This window comes from Oncorhynchus clarkii, unplaced genomic scaffold (genome assembly GCF_045791955.1).
Source record: "Oncorhynchus clarkii lewisi isolate Uvic-CL-2024 unplaced genomic scaffold, UVic_Ocla_1.0 unplaced_contig_6271_pilon_pilon, whole genome shotgun sequence".
NCBI lineage: Eukaryota > Metazoa > Chordata > Actinopteri > Salmoniformes > Salmonidae > Oncorhynchus > Oncorhynchus clarkii.
Window position 1 is genome coordinate 203,244 of NW_027261145.1, and position 15,883 is coordinate 219,126.

At 43.7% G+C, this 15,883-nt stretch overlaps 17 non-coding genes across 17 annotated transcripts; all 17 read right to left on the reverse strand.

The window, feature by feature from the left end:
- Positions 1-967: 967 nt before the first annotated feature.
- trnal-uag (transfer RNA leucine (anticodon UAG)) lies at positions 968-1,049 on the reverse strand. The gene has a single exon. It is a non-coding gene; the product is annotated as a tRNA-Leu (tRNA).
- Positions 1,050-1,785: 736 nt separating this feature from the next.
- On the reverse strand, positions 1,786-1,867 carry trnal-uag (transfer RNA leucine (anticodon UAG)). Its single transcript has one exon. It is a non-coding gene; the product is annotated as a tRNA-Leu (tRNA).
- A 732-nt stretch (positions 1,868-2,599) lies between these two features.
- On the reverse strand, positions 2,600-2,681 carry trnal-uag (transfer RNA leucine (anticodon UAG)). Its single transcript has one exon. It is a non-coding gene; the product is annotated as a tRNA-Leu (tRNA).
- Positions 2,682-3,356: 675 nt separating this feature from the next.
- trnal-aag (transfer RNA leucine (anticodon AAG)) lies at positions 3,357-3,438 on the reverse strand. The gene has a single exon. It is a non-coding gene; the product is annotated as a tRNA-Leu (tRNA).
- Positions 3,439-4,174: 736 nt separating this feature from the next.
- Positions 4,175-4,256, reverse strand: trnal-uag (transfer RNA leucine (anticodon UAG)). Its single transcript has one exon. It is a non-coding gene; the product is annotated as a tRNA-Leu (tRNA).
- A 1,740-nt stretch (positions 4,257-5,996) lies between these two features.
- On the reverse strand, positions 5,997-6,078 carry trnal-uag (transfer RNA leucine (anticodon UAG)). The gene has a single exon. It is a non-coding gene; the product is annotated as a tRNA-Leu (tRNA).
- A 707-nt stretch (positions 6,079-6,785) lies between these two features.
- trnal-uag (transfer RNA leucine (anticodon UAG)) lies at positions 6,786-6,867 on the reverse strand. The gene has a single exon. It is a non-coding gene; the product is annotated as a tRNA-Leu (tRNA).
- Positions 6,868-7,605: 738 nt separating this feature from the next.
- trnal-aag (transfer RNA leucine (anticodon AAG)) lies at positions 7,606-7,687 on the reverse strand. Its single transcript has one exon. It is a non-coding gene; the product is annotated as a tRNA-Leu (tRNA).
- A 675-nt stretch (positions 7,688-8,362) lies between these two features.
- On the reverse strand, positions 8,363-8,444 carry trnal-aag (transfer RNA leucine (anticodon AAG)). The gene has a single exon. It is a non-coding gene; the product is annotated as a tRNA-Leu (tRNA).
- Positions 8,445-9,180: 736 nt separating this feature from the next.
- trnal-uag (transfer RNA leucine (anticodon UAG)) lies at positions 9,181-9,262 on the reverse strand. Its single transcript has one exon. It is a non-coding gene; the product is annotated as a tRNA-Leu (tRNA).
- Positions 9,263-9,969: 707 nt separating this feature from the next.
- Positions 9,970-10,051, reverse strand: trnal-uag (transfer RNA leucine (anticodon UAG)). The gene has a single exon. It is a non-coding gene; the product is annotated as a tRNA-Leu (tRNA).
- A 738-nt stretch (positions 10,052-10,789) lies between these two features.
- Positions 10,790-10,871, reverse strand: trnal-aag (transfer RNA leucine (anticodon AAG)). The gene has a single exon. It is a non-coding gene; the product is annotated as a tRNA-Leu (tRNA).
- A 1,044-nt stretch (positions 10,872-11,915) lies between these two features.
- On the reverse strand, positions 11,916-11,997 carry trnal-aag (transfer RNA leucine (anticodon AAG)). The gene has a single exon. It is a non-coding gene; the product is annotated as a tRNA-Leu (tRNA).
- A 736-nt stretch (positions 11,998-12,733) lies between these two features.
- Positions 12,734-12,815, reverse strand: trnal-aag (transfer RNA leucine (anticodon AAG)). Its single transcript has one exon. It is a non-coding gene; the product is annotated as a tRNA-Leu (tRNA).
- Positions 12,816-13,551: 736 nt separating this feature from the next.
- trnal-aag (transfer RNA leucine (anticodon AAG)) lies at positions 13,552-13,633 on the reverse strand. Its single transcript has one exon. It is a non-coding gene; the product is annotated as a tRNA-Leu (tRNA).
- Positions 13,634-14,369: 736 nt separating this feature from the next.
- trnal-aag (transfer RNA leucine (anticodon AAG)) lies at positions 14,370-14,451 on the reverse strand. Its single transcript has one exon. It is a non-coding gene; the product is annotated as a tRNA-Leu (tRNA).
- A 736-nt stretch (positions 14,452-15,187) lies between these two features.
- Positions 15,188-15,269, reverse strand: trnal-aag (transfer RNA leucine (anticodon AAG)). The gene has a single exon. It is a non-coding gene; the product is annotated as a tRNA-Leu (tRNA).
- Between the last annotated feature and the right edge of the window lie 614 nt (positions 15,270-15,883).

The window sequence follows — 15,883 nt, forward strand, 5'->3', positions numbered from 1 at the left end:
CTAAAAATGTTAATTTATCTGATGTTGCTCTTTCTTTCATCGTATAAACTGAGAATTAGTTTCTGCTTTTATATCTGAAGCAGATTGAATTAGAAAAACATGGCAGATAATTGCAATAACAGACGTGGGAATTAGGGTAAAGGCTGGATTCCCTTTATTTGTCCGGTGTCCTTGGTGGCCTTGTTTGAAATGACATTACAGTTTTCTGTTGAGAAAAAGTTGCAGCGGTGGACTTTGAATCGACACCTCCGAAAGACTGGGTCCTTAAATCCAGTTCTCTGGACAGCTCGGACACAGTACCCACTGTTAAAATGGACTGCTTGGTCGTCGCACAGACCATCACAACTTTCCTTTTTTCCAATCAAGGATTTGACGTGAACAACCACCGGTAGGAGGTGCAACTGCCACTGCGGGGGCACAGGATTTGGTGGCTAATTGGTTAAGGCGATGGACTACACTATTGAGTCGGATCCCCATCCGTGACACACAACATTGCTTTGTTGTTACATTACAGTTTTTTGTTGAGAAAAAGTTAAAGCGGTGGACTTTGAACCCACACCTCTGAAAGACTGGATCCTTAAATAAAGTTCTCTGGACAGCTTGGCCACAGAATTCGTTTCTGCTTTTATGTCTGAAGCAGATTGAATTGGAAAAACACGGCAGATAATTGCAATAACAGACGTGGGACTGTTAAATTGGACTGCTAGGTTGTCGCACAGCCCAGGCCAACTTTCCTTGTTTACAATCAAGGCTTTGACGTGAACAAGGAGGTGGGAGGAGGTGCAACTGCCACCGCGGGAGCACAGGACTTGGTGGCTGGTTGGTTAAGGCAATGGACTACACTATTGAGTTGGAACCCCATCCGTGACACACATAATTTCTTCTTTTCTCCCTTGCATGGGCGACATGAAAGTAAAAACCCTGAAATAACGCCGAACATGTGATAGCTTGCGCAAACAAACTCAGATGGCAGTGGTGGGATTTGAACCCACGCCTCCTTAGAGACTGGAGCCTAAATCCAGCGCCTTAGACCGCTCGGCCACACTACCCAGCTCTGGCAAAATATTCACACTTTCTCGTCAGTTACCTAGAGCGTCTGCACTCCCTTGTATTTCAGTCTTCTTTTTCATTTTCTTCTTTAAAATCTTTATGTATCTCATGTTGCTCTTGCGTCCTTCATCTTTTTTTGATTCTCTTTCTAAAAATCTTAATTTATCTGAGGTTGCTCTTTCTTCCATCGTATAAACTTAGAATTCGCTTCTGCTTTTATGTCTGAAGCAGACTGAATTAGAAAAACACGGCAGATAATTGCAATAACAGATGTGGGAATTCGGGTAAAGGCTGGATTCCCTTTATTTTCCGGTGTCCTTGGTGGCCTTGTTTGAAATTACATTACAGTTTTCTGTTGAGAAAAAGTTGCAGTGGTGGACTTTGAACCGACACCTCTGAAAGACTGGGTCCTTAAATCCAGTTCTCTGGACAGCTCGCCCACAGTACCAACTGTTAAAATGGATTGCTGGGTCGTCCCACAGACCATCACAACTTTCCTTTTTTCCAATCAGGGATTTGACATGAACAACCAACGGTAGGAGGTGCAACTGCCACCGTGAGAGCACAGGACTTGGTGGCTGGTTGGTTAAGGCGACGGACTACACTATTGAGTTGGAACCCCATCCGTGACACACAACATTGCTTCTTTTCTCCCTTGCATGGCCCTACATGAAAGTAAAAACGCTGAAATAAAGCAGAACATGTGATAGCTTGCGCAAACAAACTCAATAAAGATGGCAGTGGTGGGATTTGAACCCACGCCTCCTTAGAGACTGGAGCCTAAATCCAGCGCCTTAGACCGCTCGGCCACACTACCCAGCTCTGGCAAGATTTCCACACTTTCTCGTCAGTTACCTAGAGCGTCTGCACTCCCTTGTATTTTAGTCTTCTTTTTCATTTTCTTCTTTAAAATCTTTATGTATCTCATGTTGCTCTTGCGTCCTTAATCTTTTTTTGATTCTCTTTTTAAAAATCTTAATTTATCTGATGTTGCTCTTTCTTCCATCGTATAAACTTAGAATTCGCTTCTGCTTTTATGTCTGATGCAGACTGAATTAGAAAAACACGGCAGATAATTGCAATAACAGACGTGGGAATTAGGGTAAAGGCTGGATTCCCTTTATTTGTCCGGTGTCCTTGGTGGCCTTGTTTGAAATTACATGACAGTTTTCTGTTGAGAAAAAGTTGCAGCGGTGGACTTTGAACCGACACCTCCGAAAGACTGGGTCCTTAAATCCAGTTCTCTGGACAGCTCGGACACAGTACCCACTGTTAAAATGGACTGCTTGGTCGTCGCACAGACCATCACAACTTTCCTTTTTTCCAATCAAGGATTTGACGTGAACAACTACCGAAGGAGGTGCAACTGCCACCGTGGGGGCACAGGACTTGGTGGCTGGTTGGTTAAGGCGATGGACTACACTATTGAGTTGGAACCCCATCCGTGACACACAACATTGCTTATTTTCTCCCTTGCATGGCCCTGCATGAAAGTAAAAACTCTGAAATGTGAACATGTGATAGCTTGCGCAAACAAACTCCATAAATATGGCAGTGGTGGGATTTGAACCCACGCCTCCTTAGAGACTGGAGCCTAAATCCAGCGCCTTAGACCACTCGGCCACACTACCCAGCTGTGGCAAGTTTCCACACTTTCTTGTCAGTTACCTAGAGCGTCTGCACTCCCTTGTATTTTAGTCTTCTTTTTCATTTTCTTCTTTAAAATCTTTATGTATCTCATGTTGCTCTTTCTTTCATCGTATAAACTGAGAATTAGTTTCTGCTTTTATGTCTGAAGCAGATTGAATTAGAAAAACATGGCAGATAATTGCAATAACAGACGTGGGAATTAGGGTAAATGCTGGATTCCCTTTATTTGTCCGGTGTCCTTGGTGGCCTTGTTTGAAATGACATTACAGTTTTCTGTTGAGAAAAAGTTAAAGCGGTGGACTTTGAACCGACACCTCCGAAAGACTGGGTCCTTAAATCCAGTTCTCTGGACAGCTCGGCCACAGTACCAACTGTTAAAATGGACTGCTTGGTCGTCGCACAGACCATCACAACTTTCCTTTTTTCCAATCAAGGATTTGACGTGAACAACCACCGGTAGGAGGTGCAACTGCCACTGCGGGGGCACAGGACTTGGTGGCTGGTTGGTTAAGGCGATGGACTACACTATTGAGTCGGATCCCCATCCGTGACACACAACATTGCTTATTTTCTCCCTTGCATGGCCCTGCATGAAAGTAAAAACTCTGAAATAAAGCAGAACATGTGATAGCTTGCGCAAACAAACTCAATAAAGATGGCAGTGGTGGGATTTGAACCCACGCCTCCTTAGAGACTGGAGCCTTAATCCAGCGCCTTAGACGGCTCGGCCACACTACCCAGCTGTGGCAAAATATTCACACTTTCTCGTCAGTTACCTAGAGCGTCTGCACTCCCTTGTATTTCAGTCTTCTTTTTCATTTTCTTCTTTAAAATCTTTATGTATCTCATGTTGTTCTTGCGTCCTTCATCTTTTTTTGATTCTCTTTCTAAAAATGTTAATTTATCTGATGTTGCTCTTTCTTTCATCGTATAAACTGAGAATTAGTTTCTGCTTTTATGTCTGAAGCAGATTGAATTAGAAAAACACGGCAGATAATTGCAATAACAGACGTGGGAATTAGGGTAAAGGCTGGATTCCCTTTATTTTCTGGTGTCCTTGGTGGCCTTGTTTGAAATTACATTACAGTTTTCTGTTGAGAAAAAGTTGCAGTGGTGGACTTTGAACCAACACCTCTGAAAGACTGGGTCCTTAAATCCAGTTCTCTGGACAGCTCGCCCACAGTACCAACTGTTAAAATGGACTGCTGGGTCGTCCCACAGACCATCACAACTTCCCTTTTTTCCAATCTAGGATTTGACGTGAACAACCACCGGTAGGAGGTGCAACTGCCACCGTGAGAGCACAGGACTTGGTGGCTGGTTAGTTAAGGCGACGGACTACACTATTGAGTTGGAACCCCATCCGTGACACACAACATTGCTTCTTTTCTCCCTTGCATGGCCCTACATGAAAGTAAAAACGCTGAAATAAAGAAGAACATGTGATAGCTTGCGCAAACAAACTCAATAAAGATGGCGGTGGTGGGATTTGAACCCACGCCTCCTTAGAGACTGGAGCCTAAATCCAGCGCCTTAGACCGCTCGGCCACACTACCCAGCTCTGGCAAAATATTCACACTTTCTCGTCAGTTACCTAGAGCGTCTGCACTTCCTTGTATTTTAGTCTTCTTTTTCATTTTCTTCTTTAAAATCTTTATGTATCTCCTGTTGCTCTTGCGTCCTTCATCTTTCTTTGATTCTCTTTTTAAAAATCTTAATTTATCTGATGTTGCTCTTTCTTCCATCGTATAAACATAGAATTAGTTTCTGCTTTTATGTCTGAAGCAGATTGAATTAGAAAAACACAGCAGATAATTTCAAAAACAGAGGTGGGAATGAGGGTAAAGGCTGGATTCCCTTTATTTTCCGGTGTCCTTGGTGGCCTTGTTGAGAAAAAGTTAAAGCGGTGGACTTTGAACCCACACCTCCGAAAGATTGGGTACTTAAATCCAGTTCTCTGGACAGCTCGGCCACAGTACCCACTCTTAAAATGGACTGCTTGGTCGTCGCACAGACCATCACAACTTTCCTTTTTTCCTTATCAAGGATTTGATGTGATAAACCACCGGTAGGAGGTGCAACTGCCACCGCGGGGGCACAGGACTTGGTGGCTGGTTGGTTAAGGCGATGGACTACACTATTGAGTTGGAACCCCATCCGGGAGGTCCGTGGGGCGACGCACAATTGGCCTAGCGTCGCCCGGGTTAGGGAGGGCTTGGTCGGTACGGGTGTCCTTGTCTCATCACGCACCAGCGACTCCTGTGCGCTAGCCAAGGTGGCCAGGTGCACGGTGTTTGGTGCGGCTGGCTTCCGGGTTGGATGTGCGCTGTGTTAAAGAAGCAGCGGCTTGGTTGGTTGTGTATCGGAAGACGCATGACTTTCAACCTTTGTCTCTCCCGAACCCGTACGGGAGTTGTAGCAATGAGACAAGATAGTGGATACTACGAAATTGGGGAGAAAAAGGGGTAAAATTCAAAATAAAAAAATAAATAAAAATAAATAAAGCAGAACATGTGATAGCTTGCGCAAACAAACTCAATAAAGATGGCAGTGGTGCGATTTGAATCCACGCCTCCATAGAGACTAAATCCAGCGCCTTAGACCACTCGGCAGAATATTCACACTTTCTCGTCAGTTACCAGAGCGTCTGCACTGTCTTCTTTTTCATTTTCTTCTTTAAAATCTTCATGCGTCCTTCATCTTTTTTTGATTCTCTTTTTAAAAATCTCATGTTGCTCTTTCTTCCATTGTGTACACTGAAAATGTGTTTCTGCTTTTATGTCTGAAGCAGATTGAATCTGAAAAACACAGCAGATAATTTCAAAAACAGAGGTGGGAATTAGGGTAAAGGCTGGATTCCCTTTATTTGTCCGGTGTCCTTGGTGGCCTTGCTTGAAATTACATTACAGTTTTCTGTTGAGAAAAAGTTAAAGCGGTGGACTTTGAACCCACACCTCTGAAAGACTGGATCATTAAATACAGTTCTCTGGACAGCTTGGCCACAGTACCCACTGTTAAAATGGACTGCTAGGTCGTCGCACAGCCCAGGCCAACTTTCCTTGCTTACAATCAAGTCTTTGACGTGAACAACCACCGGTAGGAGGTGCAACTGCCACCGAGGGGGCACAGGACTTGGTGGCTGGTTGGTTAAGGCGATGGACTACACTATTGAGTTGGAACCCCATCCGTGACACACAACATTTGTTTTTTTCTCCCTTGCATGGCCCTGCATGAAAGTAAAAACGCTGAAATAAAGCAGAACATGTGATAGCTTGCGCAAACAAACTCAATAAAGATGGCAGTGGTGGGATTTGAACCCACGCCTCCTTAGAGACTGGAGCCTAAATCCAGCGCCTTAGACCGCTCGGCCACACTACCCAGCTCTGGCAAAATTTCCCCACTTTCTCCTCAGTTACCTAGAGCGTCTGCTCTCCCTTGTATTTTAGTCTTCTTTTTCATTTTCTTCTTTAAAATCTTTATGTATCTCATGTTGCTCTTGCGTCCTTCATCTTTTTTTGATTCTCTTTCTAAAAATCTTAATTTATCTGATGTTGCTCTTTCTTCCATCGTATAAACTTAGAATTAGTTTCTGCTTTTATGTCTGAAGCAGATTGAATTAGAAAAACACGGCAGATAATTGCAATAACAGACGTGGGAATTAGGGTAATGGCTGGATTCCCTTTATTTTCTGGTGTCCTTGGTGGCCTTGTTTGAAATTACATTACAGTTTTCTCTTGAGAAAAAGTTGCAGCGGTGGACTTTGAACCGACACCTCTGAAAGAATGGGTCCTTAAATCCAGTTTTCTGGACAGCTCGGCCACAGGTCCCACAGACCATCACAACTTTCCTTTTTTCCAATCAAGGATTTGACGTGAACAACTACCGGTAGGAGGTGCAACTGCCACCGTGGGGGCACAGGACTTGGTGGCTGGTTGGTTAAGGCGATGGACTACACTACTGAGTTGGAACCCCATCCGTGACACACAACATTGCTTCTTTTCTACCTTGCATGGCCCTGCATGAAAGTAAAAACACTGAAATTAAGCAGAACATGTGATAGCTTGCGCAAACAAACTCAATAAAGATGGCAGTGGTGGGATTTGAACCCACGCCTCCTTAGAGACTGGAGCCTAAATCCAGCGCCTTAGACCGCTCGGCCACACTACCCAGCTCTGGCAAGATTTCCAAACTTTCTCGTCAGTTACCTAGAGCGTCTGCACTTCCTTGTATTTTAGTCTTCTTTTTAATTTTCTTCTTTAAAATCTTTATGTATCTCATGTTGCTCTTGCGTCCTTCATCTTTTTTTTGATTCTCTTTCTAAAAATCTTAATTTATCTGATGTTGCTCTTTCTTTCATCGTATAAACTTAGAATTAGTTTCTGCTTTTATGTCTGAAGCAGATTGAATTAGAAAAACACGGCAGATAATAGCAATAATAGACGTGGGAATGAGGGTAAAGGCTGGATTCCCTTTATTTGTCCGGTGTCCTTGGTGGCCTTGTTTGAAATTACATTACAGTTTTCTGTTGAGAAAAAGTTGTAGTGGTGGACTTTGAACCGACACCTCTGAAAGACTGGGTCCTTAAATCCAGTTCTCTGGACAGCTCGCCCACAGTACCAACTGTTAAAATGGACTGCTGGGTCGTCCCACAGACCATCACAACTTTCCTTTTTTCCAATCAAGGATTTGACGTGAACAACCACCGGTAGGAGGTGCAACTGCCACTGTGAGAGCACAGGACTTGGTGGCTGGTTGGTTAAGGCGATGGACTACACTATTGAGTTGGAACCCCATCCGTGACACACAACATTGCTTCTTTTCTCCCTTGCATGGCCCTGCATGAAAGTAAAAACGCTGAAATAAAGCAGAACATGTGATAGCTTGCGCATACAAACTCAATAAAGATGGCAGTGGTGGGATTTGAACCCACGCCTCCTTAGAGACTGGAGCCTTAATCCAGCGCCTTAGACCGCTCAGCCACACTACCCAGCTCTGGCAAAATATTCACACTTTCTCGTCAGTTACCTAGAGCGTCTGCACTCCCTTGTATTTCAGTCTTCTTTTTCATTTTCTTCTTTAAAATCTTAATTTATCTGATGTTGCTCTTTCTTCCATTGTATAAACTTAGAATTAGTTTCTGCTTTTATGTCTTAAGCAGATTGAATTAGAAAAACATGGCAGATAATTGCAATAACAGACATGGGAATTAGGGTAAAGGCTGGATTCCCTTTATTTGTCCGGTGTCCTTGTTGGCCTTGTTTGAAATTACATTACAGTTTTCTGTTGAGAAAAAGTTGCAGAGGTGGACTTTGAACCGACACCTCCGAAAGACTGGGTCCTTAAATCCAGTTCTCTGGACAGCTCGGTCACAGTACCACTGTTAAAATGGACTGCTGGGTCGTCGCACAGACCATCACAACTTTCCTTTTTTCCAATCAAGGATTTGACGTGAACAACCACCGGTAGGAGGTGCAACTGCCACCGCGGGGGCACAGGACTTGGTGGCTGGTTGGTTAAGGCGATGGACTACACTATTGAGTTGGAACCCCATCCGTGACACACAACATTGCTTCTTTTCTCCCTTGCATGGCCCTGCATGAAAGTAAAAACGCTGAAATAAAGCAGAACATGTGATAGCTTGCGCAAACAAACTCAATAAAGATGGCAGTGGTGGGATTTGAACCCACGCTTCCTAAGAGACTGGAGCCTTAATCCAGCGCCTTAGACCGCTCGGCCACACTACCCAGATCATGCAAGCTTCCACAGTTTCTCGTCAGTTACCTAGAGCGTCTGCACTCCCTTGTATTTTAGTCTTCTTTTTCATTTTCTTCTTTAAAATCTTTATGTATCTCATGTTGCTCTTGCGTCCTTCATCTTTTTTTAATTCTCTTTTTAAAAATCTTAATTTATCTGATGTTGCTCTTTCTTCCATCGTATAAACTTAGCATTCGTTTCTGCTTTAATGTCTGAAGCAGATTGAATTAGAAAAACACGGCAGATAATTGCAATAACAGACGTGGGAATTAGGGTAAAGGCTGGATTCCCTTTATTTGTCCGATGTCCTTGGTGGCCTTAATTGAAATTACATTACAGTTTTCTGTTGAGAAAAAGTTGCAGTGGTGGACTTTGAACCGACACCTCTGAAAGACTGGGTCCTTAAATACAGTTCTCTGGACAGCTCGGCCACAGTACCCACTGTTAAAATGGACTGCTGGGTCATCGCACAGCCCAGCCCAAGTTTGCTTGTTTCCAATCAAGGATTTGACGTGATAAACCACCGTTAGGAGGTGCAACTGCCACCGCGGGGGAACAGGACTTGGTGGCTTTTTGGTTAAGGCGATGGACTACACTATTGAGTTGGAACCCTATCCGTGAAACACAACATTGCCTCTTTTCTCCCTTGCATGGCCCTGCATGAAAGTAAAAACGCTGAAATAAAGCAGAACATGTGATAGCTTGCGCAAACAAACTCAATAAAGATGGCAGTGGTGGGATTTGAACCCACGCCTCCTTAGAGACTGGAGCCTAAATCCAGCGCCTTAGACCGCTCGGCCACACTACCCAGCTCTGGCAAAATTTCCCCACTTTCTCCTCAGTTACCTAGAGCGTCTGCTCTCCCTTGTATTTTAGTCTTCTTTTTCATTTTCTTCTTTAAAATCTTTATGTATCTCATGTTGCTCTTGCGTCCTTCATCTTTTTTTGATTCTCTTTCTAAAAATCTTAATTTATCTGATGTTGCTCTTTCTTCCATCGTATAAACTTAGAATTAGTTTCTGCTTTTATGTCTGAAGCAGATTGAATTAGAAAAACACGGCAGATAATTGCAATAACAGACGTGGGAATTAGGGTAATGGCTGGATTCCCTTTATTTTCTGGTGTCCTTGGTGGCCTTGTTTGAAATTACATTACAGTTTTCTCTTGAGAAAAAGTTGCAGCGGTGGACTTTGAACCGACACCTCTGAAAGAATGGGTCCTTAAATCCAGTTTTCTGGACAGCTCGGCCACAGGTCCCACAGACCATCACAACTTTCCTTTTTTCCAATCAAGGATTTGACGTGAACAACTACCGGTAGGAGGTGCAACTGCCACCGTGGGGGCACAGGACTTGGTGGCTGGTTGGTTAAGGCGATGGACTACACTACTGAGTTGGAACCCCATCCGTGACACACAACATTGCTTATTTTCTACCTTGCATGGCCCTGCATGAAAGTAAAAACACTGAAATTAAGCAGAACATGTGATAGCTTGCGCAAACAAACTCAATAAAGATGGCAGTGGTGGGATTTGAACCCACGCCTCCTTAGAGACTGGAGCCTAAATCCAGCGCCTTAGACCGCTCGGCCACACTACCCAGCTCTGGCAAGATTTCCAAACTTTCTCGTCAGTTACCTAGAGCGTCTGCACTTCCTTGTATTTTAGTCTTCTTTTTAATTTTCTTCTTTAAAATCTTTATGTATCTCATGTTGCTCTTGCGTCCTTCATCTTTTTTTTGATTCTCTTTCTAAAAATCTTAATTTATCTGATGTTGCTCTTTCTTTCATCGTATAAACTTAGAATTAGTTTCTGCTTTTATGTCTGAAGCAGATTGAATTAGAAAAACACGGCAGATAATAGCAATAATAGACGTGGGAATGAGGGTAAAGGCTGGATTCCCTTTATTTGTCCGGTGTCCTTGGTGGCCTTGTTTGAAATTACATTACAGTTTTCTGTTGAGAAAAAGTTGTAGTGGTGGACTTTGAACCGACACCTCTGAAAGACTGGGTCCTTAAATCCAGTTCTCTGGACAGCTCGCCCACAGTACCAACTGTTAAAATGGACTGCTGGGTCGTCCCACAGACCATCACAACTTTCCTTTTTTCCAATCAAGGATTTGACGTGAACAACCACCGGTAGGAGGTGCAACTGCCACTGTGAGAGCACAGGACTTGGTGGCTGGTTGGTTAAGGCGATGGACTACACTATTGAGTTGGAACCCCATCCGTGACACACAACATTGCTTCTTTTCTCCCTTGCATGGCCCTGCATGAAAGTAAAAACGCTGAAATAAAGCAGAACATGTGATAGCTTGCGCATACAAACTCAATAAAGATGGCAGTGGTGGGATTTGAACCCACGCCTCCTTAGAGACTGGAGCCTTAATCCAGCGCCTTAGACCGCTCAGCCACACTACCCAGCTCTGGCAAAATATTCACACTTTCTCGTCAGTTACCTAGAGCGTCTGCACTCCCTTGTATTTCAGTCTTCTTTTTCATTTTCTTCTTTAAAATCTTAATTTATCTGATGTTGCTCTTTCTTCCATTGTATAAACTTAGAATTAGTTTCTGCTTTTATGTCTTAAGCAGATTGAATTAGAAAAACATGGCAGATAATTGCAATAACAGACATGGGAATTAGGGTAAAGGCTGGATTCCCTTTATTTGTCCGGTGTCCTTGTTGGCCTTGTTTGAAATTACATTACAGTTTTCTGTTGAGAAAAAGTTGCAGAGGTGGACTTTGAACCGACACCTCCGAAAGACTGGGTCCTTAAATCCAGTTCTCTGGACAGCTCGGTCACAGTACCACTGTTAAAATGGACTGCTGGGTCGTCGCACAGACCATCACAACTTTCCTTTTTTCCAATCAAGGATTTGACGTGAACAACCACCGGTAGGAGGTGCAACTGCCACCGCGGGGGCACAGGACTTGGTGGCTGGTTGGTTAAGGCGATGGACTACACTATTGAGTTGGAACCCCATCCGTGACACACAACATTGCTTATTTTCTCCCTTGCATGGCCCTGCATGAAAGTAAAAACGCTGAAATAAAGCAGAACATGTGATAGCTTGCGCAAACAAACTCAATAAAGATGGCAGTGGTGGGATTTGAACCCACGCCTCGAAAAGACTGGGTTCTTAAATCCAGTTCTCTGGACAGCTTGGCCACAGTACCCACTGTTAAAATGGACTGCTAGGTCGTCGCACAGCCCAGGCCAACTTTCCTTTTTTCCAATCAAGGATTTGACGTGAACAACCACCGGTAGGAGGTGCAACTGCCACCGCGGGGGCACAGGACTTGGTGGCTGGTTGGTTAAGGCGATGGACTACACTATTGAGTTGGAACCCCATCCGTGACACACAACATTGCTTCTTTTCTCCCTTGCATGGCCCTGCATGAAAGTAAAAACGCTGAAATAAAGCAGAACATGTGATAGCTTGCGCAAACAAACTCAATAAAGATGGCAGTGGTGGGATTTGAACCCACGCTTCCTAAGAGACTGGAGCCTTAATCCAGCGCCTTAGACCGCTCGGCCACACTACCCAGATCATGCAAGCTTCCACAGTTTCTCGTCAGTTACCTAGAGCGTCTGCACTCCCTTGTATTTTAGTCTTCTTTTTCATTTTCTTCTTTAAAATCTTTATGTATCTCATGTTGCTCTTGCGTCCTTCATCTTTTTTTAATTCTCTTTTTAAAAATCTTAATTTATCTGATGTTGCTCTTTCTTCCATCGTATAAACTTAGCATTCGTTTCTGCTTTAATGTCTGAAGCAGATTGAATTAGAAAAACACGGCAGATAATTGCAATAACAGACGTGGGAATTAGGGTAAAGGCTGGATTCCCTTTATTTGTCCGATGTCCTTGGTGGCCTTAATTGAAATTACATTACAGTTTTCTGTTGAGAAAAAGTTGCAGTGGTGGACTTTGAACCGACACCTCTGAAAGACTGGGTCCTTAAATACAGTTCTCTGGACAGCTCGGCCACAGTACCCACTGTTAAAATGGACTGCTGGGTCATCGCACAGCCCAGCCCAAGTTTGCTTGTTTCCAATCAAGGATTTGACGTGATAAACCACCGTTAGGAGGTGCAACTGCCACCGCGGGGGAACAGGACTTGGTGGCTTTTTGGTTAAGGCGATGGACTACACTATTGAGTTGGAACCCTATCCGTGAAACACAACATTGCCTCTTTTCTCCCTTGCATGGCCCTGCATGAAAGTAAAAACGCTGAAATAAAGCAGAACATGTGATAGCTTGCGCAAACAAACTCAATAAAGATGGCAGTGGTGGGATTTGAACCCACGCCTCCTTAGAGACTGTAGCCTTAATCCAGTGCCTTAGACCGCTCGGCCACACTACCCAGATCATGCAAGCTTCCACAGTTTCTCGTCAGTTACCTAGAGCGTCTGCACTCCCTTGTATTTTAGTCTTCTTTTTCATTTTCTTCTTTAAAATCTTTATGTATCTCATGTTGCTCTTGCGTCCTTCATCTTTTTTTGATTCTCTTTTTAAAAATCTTAATTTATCTGATGTTGCTCTTTCTTCCATCGTATAAACTTAGAATTAGTTTCTGCTTTTATGTCTGAAGCAGATTGAATTAGAAAAACACAGCAGATAATTGCAATAACAGACGTGGGAATTAGGGTAAAGGCTGGATTCCCTTTATTTGTCCGGTGTCCTTGGTGGCCTTGTTTGAAATTACATTACTGTTTTCTGTTGAGAAAAAGTTGCATTGGTGGACTTTGAACCGATACCTCCGAAAGACTGGGTCCTTAAATCCAGTTCTCTGGACAGCTCGGTCACAGTACCAACTGTTAAAACGGACTGCTGGGTCGTTGCACAGATCATCACAACTTTCCTTTTTTCCAATCAAGGATTTGACGTGAAGAACCACCGGTAGGAGGTGCAACTGCCACCGCGGGGGCACAGGACTTGGTGGCTGGTTGGTTAAGGCGATGGACTACACTATTGAGTTGGAACCCCATCCGTGACACACAACATTGCTTCTTTTCTCCCTTGCATGGCCCTGCATGAAAGTAAAAACGCTGAAATAAAGCAGAACATGTGATAGCTTGCGCAAACAAACTCAATAAAGATGGCAGTGGTGGGATTTGAACCCACGCCTCCTTAGAGACTGGAGCCTTAATCCAGCGCCTTAGACCGCTCGGCCACACTACCCAGATCATGCAAGCTACCACAGTTTCTCGTCAGTTACCTAGAGCGTCTGCACTCCCTTGTATTTTAGTCTTCTTTTTCATTTTCTTCTTTAAAATCTTTATGTATCTCATGTTGCTCTTGCGTCCTTCATCTTTTTTTAATTCTCTTTTTAAAAATCTTAATTTATCTGATGTTGCTCTTTCTTCCATCGTATAAACTTAGAATTAGTTTCTGCTTTTATGTCTGAAGCAGATTGAATTAGAAAAACACGGCAGATAATTGCAATAACAGACGTGGGAATTAGGGTAAAGGCTGGATTCCCTTTATTTGTCCGGTGTCCTTGGTGGCCTTGTTTGAAATTACATTACAGTTTTCTGTTGAGAAAAAGTTGCAGTGGTGGACTTTGAACCGACACCTCTGAAAGACTGGGTCCTTAAATACAGTTCTCTGGACAGCTCGGCCACAGTACCCACTGTTAAAATGGACTGCTGGGTCATCGCACAGCCCAGCCCAAGTTTGCTTGTTTCCAATCAAGGATTTGACGTGATAAACCACCGTTAGGAGGTGCAACTGCCACCGCGGGGGAACAGGACTTGGTGGCTTTTTGGTTAAGGCGATGGACTACACTATTGAGTTGGAACCCTATCCGTGAAACACAACATTGCCTCTTTTCTCCCTTGCATGGCCCTGCATGAAAGTAAAAACGCTGAAATAAAGCAGAACATGTGATAGCTTGCGCAAACAAACTCAATAAAGATGGCAGTGGTGGGATTTGAACCCACGCCTCCTTAGAGACTGGAGCCTTAATCCAGCGCCTTAGACCGCTCGGCCACACTACCCAGATCATGCAAGCTTCCACAGTTTCTCGTCAGTTACCTAGAGCGTCTGCACTCCCTTGTATTTTAGTCTTCTTTTTCATTTTCTTCTTTAAAATCTTTATGTATCTCATGTTGCTCTTGCGTCCTTCATCTTTTTTTGATTCTCTTTTTAAAAATCTTAATTTATCTGATGTTGCTCTTTCTTCCATCGTATAAACTTAGAATTAGTTTCTGCTTTTATGTCTGAAGCAGATTGAATTAGAAAAACACAGCAGATAATTGCAATAACAGACGTGGGAATTAGGGTAAAGGCTGGATTCCCTTTATTTGTCCGGTGTCCTTGGTGGCCTTGTTTGAAATTACATTACTGTTTTCTGTTGAGAAAAAGTTGCATTGGTGGACTTTGAACCGATACCTCCGAAAGACTGGGTCCTTAAATCCAGTTCTCTGGACAGCTCGGTCACAGTACCAACTGTTAAAACGGACTGCTGGGTCGTTGCACAGATCATCACAACTTTCCTTTTTTCCAATCAAGGATTTGACGTGAAGAACCACCGGTAGGAGGTGCAACTGCCACCGCGGGGGCACAGGACTTGGTGGCTGGTTGGTTAAGGCGATGGACTACACTATTGAGTTGGAACCCCATCCGTGACACACAACATTGCTTCTTTTCTCCCTTGCATGGCCCTGCATGAAAGTAAAAACGCTGAAATAAAGCAGAACATGTGATAGCTTGCGCAAACAAACTCAATAAAGATGGCAGTGGTGGGATTTGAACCCACGCCTCCTTAGAGACTGGAGCCTTAATCCAGCGCCTTAGACCGCTCGGCCACACTACCCAGATCATGCAAGCTACCACAGTTTCTCGTCAGTTACCTAGAGCGTCTGCACTCCCTTGTATTTTAGTCTTCTTTTTCATTTTCTTCTTTAAAATCTTTATGTATCTCATGTTGCTCTTGCGTCCTTCATCTTTTTTTAATTCTCTTTTTAAAAATCTTAATTTATCTGATGTTGCTCTTTCTTCCATCGTATAAACTTAGAATTAGTTTCTGCTTTTATGTCTGAAGCAGATTGAATTAGAAAAACACGGCAGATAATTGCAATAACAGACGTGGGAATTAGGGTAAAGGCTGGATTCCCTTTATTTGTCCGGTGTCCTTGGTGGCCTTGTTTGAAATTACATTACAGTTTTCTGTTGAGAAAAAGTTGCAGTGGTGGACTTTGAACCGACACCTCTGAAAGACTGGGTCCTTAAATACAGTTCTCTGGACAGCTCGGCCACAGTACCCACTGTTAAAATGGACTGCTGGGTCATCGCACAGCCCAGCCCAAGTTTGCTTGTTTCCAATCAAGGATTTGACGTGATAAACCACCGTTAGGAGGTGCAACTGCCACCGCGGGGGAACAGGACTTGGTGGCTTTTTGGTTAAGGCGATGGACTACACTATTGAGT